At 50.8% G+C, this 12,636-nt stretch overlaps 2 non-coding genes across 2 annotated transcripts; both read right to left on the bottom strand.

Annotated features, from left to right (window-relative positions):
* Positions 1-10,369: 10,369 nt before the first annotated feature.
* On the bottom strand, positions 10,370-10,442 carry TRNAK-UUU (transfer RNA lysine (anticodon UUU)). Its single transcript has one exon. It is a non-coding gene; the product is annotated as a tRNA-Lys (tRNA).
* A 1,349-nt stretch (positions 10,443-11,791) lies between these two features.
* TRNAQ-CUG (transfer RNA glutamine (anticodon CUG)) lies at positions 11,792-11,863 on the bottom strand. Its single transcript has one exon. It is a non-coding gene; the product is annotated as a tRNA-Gln (tRNA).
* Between the last annotated feature and the right edge of the window lie 773 nt (positions 11,864-12,636).

Here is a 12,636-nt window from a genome sequence, read left to right as displayed (position 1 = left end):
TTAAAAATTACTGAAAATTATGTGCAGATACACAAGTAAATAAGAAAAAAAGAAGAAACTGTATAATGGTCAGGCTCTATGGTGAGAGGGAGGACCAAGGGATGTCGTCATTTAATCCCCGTAGGTGTGTCCCCAATTTGTACACCCATTTTTGTTCAATCTTGAATAGGGTTTTAGAGTCATCAGGGCGAATGGAAGGTGCTTCCACTACCACCCACCAAAGATCGTTCGGGGAGTGGTGAACCTCCAAAAAGTGAACACTCAATTTGGTAGTGAGTTTCTTGCACCTGATATTACTTCTGTGTTCGTTGATCCGAGTCTTAACTGGCCTGGATGTCATCCCAATATAATGTAAGTCACAAGGACATGTGATCATGTAAATACAGTTCTTGGTATTACAATTAGTGTGTTTATTGAGATACCAAGGTCCAATCGAATCAAAGTCTAGTTTCTTTAAATGTCTGGTGAGGTTGCATACATTACAATTACCGCACGGGTAATGACCCACAACTGGTGGAAGATCCCATAGTGTCTTTTGGTTGGCAGGGTTATGTAAAGTGCGTGGGCGTGTATGGACCACTAGGTCCTTTATATTAGCAGTCCGTTTAAATGCAAACTGGGGTTTTTGTAAGTTGTAACCTCCACTAGTGAGGATGGACCACCTCTTGTTAATCAATTTCTTAATGGAATTAGACAGTGGAGTGTAGGTTGAAACACACGTAAGCTTTGCTTGAGATTGATGTTCTCTGGGCGCCAGTAAGGCTTCTCTGTTATTATTCCTGGCTCTCTTGCGTGCTTGAGTGATAATCTTTGCTGGATAGTTCCGCTCGCAGAGTTTATCTTGAAGGATATCTGCTTGTTGTTCAAATCCTTTCAGTGAGCTGCAATTACGACGCAGGCGTAGGAATTGTCCGAAGGGTAGATTGTCCCGTAAAGCCTTACAAAAACCCCAGTTTAAGTCTTTTAAAAAGCAATAAAGGGTCTTTCAAGCACAGAGTACCTGGTTTCTGGTGGGAAATCTCCTCAGAGGGCCACAGGAGAAGAGATGCGTGGAAAAAGGGGTGTGTGCGTCGATTTCTCCTCAGCACACACAGACTTGCGTCGTTCTTTTCCACGCGGGGAAGTCGGGCGTCGTTTTCCGGCGCGCAGACAGTCTCTTTTTGTGGATCGCGGGGATTACCAGATGTCCCGGGTCTGTGCGTGGATTCTCCTGCTTATTTTCCGGCTGCGCGTCGTTCTGCGGGGCTGCGCGTCGAAGTTTCGATCGTACGGTAGGCGTCGCGTCTATTTCTCCTTGGAAGTCGGGCGGCGTTGTCCTTGCGAGGCCGTGCGTCGAAATTTTGGTCTCACGGCAGGCGTCGCGTCGATTTCTCCTTGGAAGTCGGGCGGCGTTGTCCTTGCGAGGCCGTGCGTCAAAGTTTCGCACTCACGGTAGGCGTCGCGTCGATTTCTCCTTGGAAGTCGGGCGGCTTTGTCCTTGCGAGGTTGTGCGTCGAAGTCTCGATCGTCCCGAGGGCGTCGCGTTGATCAGCGTCGGTGTGCGGCGTTTTTCTCGCCGCGAAACAAGCTGTGCGTCGAAATTTTCGGCGCACGGAGCGTCCACGTGAAAGGAAGAAGTCTTTTTGGTCCTGAGACTTCAAGGAACAGGAGGCAAGCTCTATCCAAGCCCTTGGAGAGCACTTTCACAGCCAGACAAGAGTTCAGCAAGGCAGCAGGGCAACAGCAAGACAGCAGTCCTTTGGAGAAAGCAGACAGGTGAGTCCTTTGAGCAGCCAGGCAGTTCTTCTTGGCAGGATGTAGTTTCTGGTTCAGGTTTCTTCTCCAGCAAGTGTCTGATGAGGTAGGGCAGAGGCCCTGTTTTATACTAAGTTGTGCCTTTGAAGTGGGGGTGACTTCAAAGAGTCTCTAAGAAATGCACCAAGTTCCCTTTCAGTTCAATCCTGTCTGCCAGAGTCCCAGTAGGGGGTGTGGCAGTCCTTTGTGTGAGGGCAGGCCCTCCACCCTCCCAGCCCAGGAAGACCCATTCAAAATGCAGATGTATGCAAGTGAGGCTGAGTACCCTGTGTTTGGGGTGTGTCTGAGTGAATGCACAAGGAGCTGTCAACTAAACCTAGCCAGACGTGGATTGAAGGGCACAACAAGTTTTTAGTGCAAAGAAATGCTCACTTTCTAAAAGTGGCATTTCTAGAATAGTAATATTAAATCCGACTTCACCAGTCAGCAGGATTTTATATTACCATTCTGGCCATACCAAATATGACCTTCCTGCTCCTTTCAGATCAGCAGCTGCCACTTCAACAGTGTATGAGGGCAGCCCCAATGTTAGCCTATGAGGGGAGCAGGCCTCACAGTAGTGTAAAAACGAATTTAGGAGTTTTACACTACCAGGACATATAACTACACAGGTATATGTCCTGCCTTTTACCTACACAGCACCCTGCTCTAGGGGTTACCTAGGGCACACATTAGGGATGACTTATATGTAGAAAAAGGGGAGTTCTAGGCTTGGCAAGTACTTTTAAATGCCAAGTCGAAGTGGCAGTGAAACTGCACACACAGGCCTGGCAATGGCAGGCCTGAGACAAGGTTAAGGGGCTACTGAGGTGGGTGGCACAACCAGTGCTGCAGGCCCACTAGTAGCATTTAATCTACATGCCCTAGGCACATGTAGTGCACTCTAATAGGGACTTACAGGTAAATTAAATAGTCAATCATGGATAAACCAATCAATAGTACAATTTACACAGAGAGCATATGCACTTTAGCACTGGTTAGCAGTGGTAAAGTGCTCAGAGGTCAAAAGCCAACAACAACAGGTCAGAAAAAATAGGAGGAAGGAGGCAAAAAGTTTGGGGATGTCCCTGTCAAAAAGCCAGGTCCAACATGACCCCCCACCAGCCTAAAGCCAGGGGAGAACAATCACTATCCTGATGTACTTCCCTGTTTGAGGCGACAGAACAAGGACCCAGGCCCACAACAGCAGGGGCATGCTCCAGTTCTTCGCCTTCCTGACTCCAATTGGATCCCTCTGTCCATACTCTCAGGGCCCACTAAGCCCATCCATGGGGAACCTTTCTCCTTTCCTGCGGATCCCATCTGTGCAGCACCTAACCTTACATTGCTCACAGATGTATCCCAGGAGCAGGATAGTACCACCAGGACCAACACAGTGGTGTTGCCCATTCTATCCCCGGGGTGGGACACTTGTCCCCTCCCCAGGGATAACTCTGTCCACCCGGACAGCAAGCCACAGTGATTACTGACAGCTGCCAGGGATGAGAGCCAGGCCCCAGGCCTCTCAAAGCTCTCCAACCACTGTGGCTGTGGAGAGTGGGGGGCGGTAGCCCCAGGTGCTGGGCACCCTTTAACCACTCTCCCTTCCACCAGGTCAGGGATGACAGCCTGAACCTGGTCCTCCCCTCTGGGGCTTTGTACCCTCCCTCCTGGAGCGGTACCCCCAGAGTCCAACATGGCCAGGGGGCTTACAGAAGTCGCCCTGTACCATTCCTCCACCAGTGCAGGGCTGTTAACCTGCCACTGGCCCTCCAACCTGGGGTCTGTACCTTCAGGTTGGACTAGGGCCCGGGGTGAGGCTTCCCTCCCCCTGCCCTCCCTTCTGGGGTCCAGCACCCTCCAACTAGGAGTGGCCTCCTCAGAAGACAACATGGTAGGGGCACTGTTATCAGTAGCCCCTCCCTCCAGGTCCGGGGGGACACCCTGAACCTGGTCTTCCAGCCCAGGGTCTGTACCCTCAGACTGGATCACCGCCTGGCAAACCAGGACTTCCTGGGAGGCACACCTACCCCCCACCCGGTCAGAGTTTAACCTCTGCACCTGCCCATTCAACTCAGAGTCACCACCCTGAAGTTGAACAATTGCCTGGCACGCCAGGACTTCCTGGAGGGCACACTGACCCTCCACCAGGTCAGAGTTTAACCTCTGCACCTGACCATTCAACTCAGAGTCACCACCCTGAAGTTGAACAATTGCCTGGCACACCAGGACTTCCTGGAGGGCACACTGACCCTCCACCAGGTCAGAGTTTAACCTCTGCACCTGACCATTCAACTCAGAGTCACCACCCTGAAGTTGAACAATTGCCTGGCGCACCAGGACTTTCTGGGAGGCACACCTACCTCCCACCAGGTCAGAGTTTAACCTCTGAGCCTGGTTCCCCAACCCAGGGTCACCACCCTGAGGTTGGGCAATTGCCTGGCACGCCAGGACTTTCTGGGGGGCACACCTACCCCCCTCCAGGTCAGAGTTTAACCTCTGAACCTGGTCATCCAACCCAGAGTCAACACCCTGAGGTTGGACAATTGCCTGGCACAGCAGGGCTTCTTGGGAGGCACACCTACCTCCCACCAGGTCAGAGTTTAACCTCTGAACCTGGGTATCCAACCCAGAGTCAGCACTCTGAGGTTGAACAATTGCCTGGCACGCCAGGCCTTTCTGGAGGGCACACTGACCCTCCACCAGGTCAGAGTTTAACCTCTGAACTGGGACATTCAACTCAGAGTTACCACCCTGAAGTAGAACAATCGCCTGGCACGCCAGGACTTCCTGGAGGGCACACTGACCCTCCACCAGGTCAGAGTTTAACCTCTGAACCTGGTTCTCCAACCTAGGGTCACCATCCTGAGGTTGGACAACTGCCTGGTACACCAGGGCTTTCTGGGGGGCACACCTACCCCCCACCAGGTCAGAGGTTAACCTCTGAACCTGGATATCCAACCCAGAGTCACCACCCTGAGGTTGAACCATTGCCTGGCAGGCCAGGACTTTCAGGGAGGCACACCTACCTCCCACCAGGTCAGAGTTTAACCTCTGAGCCTGGTTCTCCAACCCAGGGTCACCACCCTGAGGTTGAACCATTGCCTGGTATACCAGGACTTTCTGGGGGGCACACCTACCCCCCACCAGGTCAGAGTTTGACCTCTGAACCGGGTTAGCCAACCCAGAGTCACCACCCTGAGGTTGGGCAATTGCCTGGCACCCCAGGACTTTCTGGGAGGCACACCTACCTCCCACCAGGTCAGGGTTTAACCTCTGAACCTGGCCATCCAACCCAGAGTCGACACCCTGAGGTTGGACAACTGCCTGGCACGCCAGGACTTTCTGGGGGGCACACCTACCCCCCACCAGGTCAGAGTTTGACCTCTTCACCTGGTAAGCCAACCCAGAGTCACCACCCTGAGGTTGAGCCATTGCCTGGCATTCCAGGACTTTTTGGGGGGCACATCTACCCCCCACCAGGTCAAAGTTTAACCTCTGAACCCGGTTATCCAACCCAGAGTCACCACCCTGAGGTTGAATCTTTGCCTGGCATGCCAGGACTTCCTGGGGGGCACTCTCACCCCCCACAAGGGACACGCCGTCCCCAAGGGCCACACAAGAGTCTGGTTGGCGCAGGTCTCCCGACCTCTGCCCATCCGGCAGAGTCTGGGTTTCCCCCAAACCAGAAACGGTCTCACCTGGGTCATTCCTGGGGGGCTCTGCTCTCAGAGCTGACCCCTGACTTTCAAGATCCTCCACTGGGGTCTGCCACCCCCTCTCAACCCTATGTCTGGACTTCTGCACCCCCTCACTAGGAGTGGTACTGCCAGACACCAGAACTGTTGGGATGCTGTCTACAGTCATCCCCCCAAGTTCTTCTGACACTGCGGGGCTTCCCTCAAAAGGTGGCCCTACGGTACAGGTTAGGCTCTGAGACCTACCTGGGACACTACAATCCTCTCCCACCTCACTTGGTCGGGAACCACCTAGACCACTCCCTTCAGGAGCACCCCCAAATGCCTCTTCAGACTCTCTGGTACTCACCCAAAAGTCTGCCTCCACTGTAAGTTCCCTGGGGTCAGAGAACTCACACTCCACCTGGTGTTGGCGTAGCTCTGGAAAATAAGGACCAGACATATGCTCTCCAGCAATTACATCACTCTGCCCTTCACATGTATTAACCACAGTACCCTTCACCCAACCACCTAGTAACTCAGCCTTGGAAAAGCACTCTACATCACCCTCTTGAGACTGGTGAGACAGTTTCTGTCTGTCCCTGACACTCAACCCAAACTCTTCTGGGATGTCTCTACACTCTATATCCAGGACGTCCACCAGGGGGGAACCCTTTTCTCTGTCACTCTCTGCTAGAGTCAGTAAAGTGTCCCTCCCCCCAGTAGGAATATGACTCCCTGTGCCAGTTCCCCAATTCTTCTCAGGGACCCTGTGCATAACGGGAACTACCTCATACCCTTGGACTGCCTGGGGTGTGTCAACTCCCTTCTTCAAGTTGGGCACCACATCTCTGGGCTTGTGCCCTTTTTCAGCAGTACTAGATGCAAGATTTTTGCTGCCACCATCTGAACTGGACTCAGCCCTTCCGGCCTCCAGTTTCAGCTCTTTACCGCTCAGCTCTTGAGCTGCAATCTTTTCTTCTTCCAGGGCTAAAAGACTTGCTGCCTCAGCCCTTTCAATAAACTCATCTAGCTCTTCCATCCACCGTGCTTGAGCCATGAGCCATTCTTTTTTCACTGGGTCTCTTTCCTCATCTGAGTCGTCCTCCTCCTCCTCTGAGGGGTACTTAGTCATTTGGTTTCTTGCTGCCTCTATCTCTGCCCATCTGTCTTCCTCCCAGACTATGTAGGCATGTAGCATCTCTGCTTTAGTAGATCTCTTTGCTACAGGAAGGCCACATTCTCTGCAAAGCTTCCTTAGGTCAGCCTTAGTGAGGTGGTCAGTAGGCAAAAAGAATAAGTAGGTAAGCGATCCCATTCTGATAGGATCTTACCAGCAAAAACCAAAATCCAAAGTCCAAAATATCAATAGTATATCCAGGAGGACATCAGAGACCAAAAGTCAAAAAAGAGATAAAAAATCAAGTTGACCTTCAACTGTGGGTAGGTAGTGAAATACTTAGCTACTGTATGTCACTGCACAAACACAAGTCCTATCCTCACCGCTGATCACCAATGTTAGAAATGGGGTTTTTGGTTGGCAGTTAGGTTGCCCTCTGTCCAAGCAAGAACCCTCACTCTAGTCAGGGTAAGTCACACACAATCCAAAATCAGCCTGTGCTCACCCTCCGGTAGCTTGGCACGAGCAGTCAGGCTTAACTTAGAAGGCAATGTGTAAAGCATTTGTGCAATAAATCATACAACACCATAGCATAACACCACAAAAATACACCACACAGTGTTTAGAAAAATATAGAATATTTATCTGGGTACTTGTAGGTCAAAACGATCAAAGTTGCAATACGAATTTGTAAAGATATCACTGAAAAGTGATATTAAGTGTCTTTAAGTCTTTTAAAAAGCAATGAAGGGTCTTTCAAGCACAGAGTACCTGGTTTCTGGTGGGAAATCTCCTCAGAGGGCCACAGGAGAAGAGATGCGTGGAAAAAGGGGTGTGTGCGTCGATTTCTCCTCAGCACACACAGACTTGCGTCGTTCTTTTCCACGCGGGGAAGTCGGGCGTCGTTTTCCGGCGCGCAGACAGTCTCTTTTTGTGGATCGCGGGGATTACCAGATGTCCCGGGTCTGTGCGTGGATTCTCCTGCTTATTTTCCGGCTGCGCGTCGTTCTGCGGGGCTGCGCGTCGAAGTTTCGATCGTACGGTAGGCGTCGCGTCTATTTCTCCTTGGAAGTCGGGCGGCGTTGTCCTTGCGAGGCCGTGCGTCGAAATTTTGGTCTCACGGCAGGCGTCGCGTCGATTTCTCCTTGGAAGTCGGGCGGCGTTGTCCTTGCGAGGCCGTGCGTCAAAGTTTCGCACTCACGGTAGGCGTCGCGTCGATTTCTCCTTGGAAGTCGGGCGGCTTTGTCCTTGCGAGGTTGTGCGTCGAAGTCTCGATCGTCCCGAGGGCGTCGCGTTGATCAGCGTCGGTGTGCGGCGTTTTTCTCGCCGCGAAACAAGCTGTGCGTCGAAATTTTCGGCGCACGGAGCGTCCACGTGAAAGGAAGAAGTCTTTTTGGTCCTGAGACTTCAAGGAACAGGAGGCAAGCTCTATCCAAGCCCTTGGAGAGCACTTTCACAGCCAGACAAGAGTTCAGCAAGGCAGCAGGGCAACAGCAAGACAGCAGTCCTTTGGAGAAAGCAGACAGGTGAGTCCTTTGAGCAGCCAGGCAGTTCTTCTTGGCAGGATGTAGTTTCTGGTTCAGGTTTCTTCTCCAGCAAGTGTCTGATGAGGTAGGGCAGAGGCCCTGTTTTATACTAAGTTGTGCCTTTGAAGTGGGGGTGACTTCAAAGAGTCTCTAAGAAATGCACCAAGTTCCCTTTCAGTTCAATCCTGTCTGCCAGAGTCCCAGTAGGGGGTGTGGCAGTCCTTTGTGTGAGGGCAGGCCCTCCACCCTCCCAGCCCAGGAAGACCCATTCAAAATGCAGATGTATGCAAGTGAGGCTGAGTACCCTGTGTTTGGGGTGTGTCTGAGTGAATGCACAAGGAGCTGTCAACTAAACCTAGCCAGACGTGGATTGAAGGGCACAACAAGTTTTTAGTGCAAAGAAATGCTCACTTTCTAAAAGTGGCATTTCTAGAATAGTAATATTAAATCCGACTTCACCAGTCAGCAGGATTTTATATTACCATTCTGGCCATACCAAATATGACCTTCCTGCTCCTTTCAGATCAGCAGCTGCCACTTCAACAGTGTATGAGGGCAGCCCCAATGTTAGCCTATGAGGGGAGCAGGCCTCACAGTAGTGTAAAAACGAATTTAGGAGTTTTACACTACCAGGACATATAACTACACAGGTATATGTCCTGCCTTTTACCTACACAGCACCCTGCTCTAGGGGTTACCTAGGGCACACATTAGGGATGACTTATATGTAGAAAAAGGGGAGTTCTAGGCTTGGCAAGTACTTTTAAATGCCAAGTCGAAGTGGCAGTGAAACTGCACACACAGGCCTGGCAATGGCAGGCCTGAGACAAGGTTAAGGGGCTACTGAGGTGGGTGGCACAACCAGTGCTGCAGGCCCACTAGTAGCATTTAATCTACATGCCCTAGGCACATGTAGTGCACTCTAATAGGGACTTACAGGTAAATTAAATAGTCAATCATGGATAAACCAATCAATAGTACAATTTACACAGAGAGCATATGCACTTTAGCACTGGTTAGCAGTGGTAAAGTGCTCAGAGGTCAAAAGCCAACAACAACAGGTCAGAAAAAATAGGAGGAAGGAGGCAAAAAGTTTGGGGATGTCCCTGTCAAAAAGCCAGGTCCAACAACTGTCCAGAAACTGGTCCTCCACCATCTGTGGCAAGTGGACTTCCCACCACATTTGAGGGATCTTAATTGGCTCTATAAACATCTTGACGCACAGTCCAATCTCTTCTCCCACACAAACAAAGCACTACACAGGTCCTGCCTACCTGAACAACTGCGTACAGTTCAATATCTTCTCCCACACAAACAAAGCACTACACGGGTCCTGCCCACCTGAACAGCTGCGTACAATTCCACCAACCCTATAGGCACCACCGCTCAGCCGAACTCTCACTAGCACATGTACAATGTGTATGAAAAACCAAAGCAGGAGGCTGTGCCTTCTCACACATCTCCCTAAAGATGGAATGACCCCCTCACCACATTAGATCCTCCTCAGTGCTTTGTGAGCTCCACAAGAAGCTGAAGGCCTGTCTCTTAGAGCAAGACCCCTCGAGGCAAGCGCCACACACCCGCAAAGCGCCAGGATACCCTCACATGTGAGCAGGCGCTATAAAAATCATGATAACATACCATGTCACATTTCCCACAGATGTGTTTTGTGGTCATCTTTAGGGGTGCACACATGGAGAGAGAGTCTTCTTATGGACACAGAAACCCCAGATTTGCCTTTACTGAGCAAGTGGTTCCTGCTTTATAAGAGCAGCGGTGAAAATGGTACTTTTAGAAACGCAATTCAGCGTCACTTCGGCGCTGTTACTTATTTCGCCTTTTTCCCGGCGGAAGGGAAGTGAAAAATTGTAAAACTGATTCCAATTCATCGATTATTTCTACGTCGCTACTTTTTAATTAAATAGAGATGGAACTTGTCATTGTGACTTTGGAACACTTAGTAAGGACCTGTACTTTACTATGTGCAACTTTTACGTAAATAAATATTCTCTTTTCGCTGAAAAGCGGCCACTGTTCTTGGGCGTCTGCGCTTCTTGGCGCTAGAGCCTCAGTGAGGAATAATATTGTTCTCCCTACAGGGCAGCAGGTGGCGCTACTGTGTCTATGGAGCTAACAGGCAGCGGGGGTGGGGGGAAGCGGACTCAACCCCCAGGAGGCGGAGGGTATGTTGGACTGGACTGGGAAAATGAGCGTCATTTATTGTGTTTAAGTTAACAGGAATTGTAGAACTTGGTTAAAATAGTAAAACTGAACGCCCGAACAGGGACTTGAACCCTGGACCCTCAGATTAAAAGTCTGATGCTCTACCGACTGAGCTATCCGGGCTCCTGAAGAAATAGCAGTCAGATACTTCTACAATACCTGCTCTGGTGTGAGGACAGTCCATACCTGTGATTTCCTCAGTGTGCACACTCTTAGCTTCCTCCCACAGACACTGTAAGTTTCTTCCTTTAAGATAACCTTCCCTAAGAGTCAGGGCTCTCTCACTGCCCCCCCCCCCTGCGCTCTGCCCCAGCTTCATCTTGTGACAGACCCATGGCAGAGTAGTAACTTCACTCTACTCCTCCTCCCCACTAGCTCTGCTTCCCTCCTCCCTCTAATCTCCTCACCCCTCTCGCTGCCCCACCTGCCCCCCACTGCGTCTTCTGGAACACCCCTCACTGGCAGGGCAGTCACCGGTCTCTGCCACCCCTTTCCACTAGCCCTGGATCCCTCCTCCCTCTCACCTCCTCACCCCTCTGAGTGCCCCACCTGACCCCTCTCACTGCCCCACCTCCTCTCACTGCCCCACCTGACCCCCTCTCACTGTCCCACCTCACCCCTCTCACTGCCCCACCTGCCTCTCACTGCCCCACTTCCTTCCTCTCACTGCCCCACCTGCCCCCCACTGCACTGCCCCCTGCTGTGTCTTGGGGTCTCTCCTCTTACTCCTCTCAGACCTCCAGTTGTGTCCCCATAGGCGGAGTCATACTGTGTCCTGAACTATGAAATAATTTAACGCAAAACTGAAAACGCAACCTCACAACAATGTACCCATTGCGTAATTGCTGCGTCAGTGTGTTGCGTCTCATGTTGTGTTGTGTTTGCTCTTGGCCTTTCAGTGTAGTTGTGCTGCATCACTGTGCTGCATAGTTGTCTTACCGTGTTTTTGTTGTGTGCTTGTGTTGGTATGATGCTGTGGTGTATTGTTCTGTTATTCTGCTGTTGTGCTTTGTTCGTGTTACGTGGAGTGTTTTCTTGTTGTGTTGTGTATTATAGCTCTGTTCAAAGAAGCAGAATCAAGCGCTAAGATCAGTTCCGTGTTTTCTGTGCCACATAAATACAACAGTTTACACTGAGGTGCCAACAACCGGAAGTAACATCACAGGTCAGAAGACACAACTCTATGAAATTTAGAGCAGTCCTGTTGTCGAAGTCGTTTCCAAATATATGTGCGGACACTTTAGGTAGTGGTTAAAAAATCAGGACAGCGCTTCTTAACAAATCCGTGTTTATTGCAATAATGCCGAGAACAAGCCGTGGGTCAGGCTAAAGAGACATCCGCTGAATAAAGATAAAAAGCACGAACTGGCAGGGTTTTACTGAAATAAATAAATGACACAACCAGCCCCCTCTCACGGACTCCCCTCTGTGAGTAAAGCAGGAGGCTGTGATCATCCGGTGCTTAAAAGAACAGGTCCCACCGAGATTTGAACTCGGATCGCTGGATTCAGAGTCCAGAGTGCTAACCATTACACCATGGAACCACATGTCTATGACAACCGGAAGTCTTTTTAATAGCACAGATGTGGGTTCAGTGGTACATGGTGTCCCCTTTACTGCACCTGCCTTTTTACCTCACTTTCAGTGAGTGCAGACAGAAGTTCAAACTGACCCCAGTTGACTCTCAACTTCCAGCCTCACAGCGTCACTGACACGAACCGACTGATTCTTCTTTATCAGATGGGGGCAGAGGGGAGTTAACACAACTCAGTGTCTCGTCAGCACAGTCCCCCCTGCACCCTTTCCCAGGGGAAGGATGTGAAACCTCATAAACCTGCTTCTAAAGAAACACGAGTCCAACAATCTTCCGGGTCACCGCGTTATCATACACACTCATCCCGGGGGGGCTTATACCAGACATCGCTCCCATTTATAGGGACCTTGTAGTCAGATGCCTCTATTTTTTACATTAATAAATACATATTCTCCCTTCAGCTAGGGACAGCTATTTACATTAAATAGCACCGGCACTTTGCATTTGGCTTCACAGCACTAGATCGGCATGGAAGGAGTTTACTGTGCGCGCAACATGGCCGCTGGGGGCGTTAATGAGTCTGAGACTATGAGGCAAAGGGAAGAGAACAGAGCGATAAACCGCAGAACGAATCCTGCGGCACAGACTGTGGGAGAACTGTTTTATCCAATCCGGGCCCTCTGAGAAGAGCTAACATCTGACCTCTAAATGTGCCTCGGTTTAGAGCTTTGCCATTTGTTAAACCGCTTCTGGGCGCTGTAGAGGCGGGGATGCCCTTCAACC

The sequence above is a fragment of the Pleurodeles waltl genome, unplaced genomic scaffold (assembly GCF_031143425.1).
Source record: "Pleurodeles waltl isolate 20211129_DDA unplaced genomic scaffold, aPleWal1.hap1.20221129 scaffold_39, whole genome shotgun sequence".
Lineage (NCBI taxonomy): Eukaryota > Metazoa > Chordata > Amphibia > Caudata > Salamandridae > Pleurodeles > Pleurodeles waltl.
Note: the sequence above shows the minus strand (reverse complement) of the source record. Positions and strands in the feature narration are given on the sequence as shown.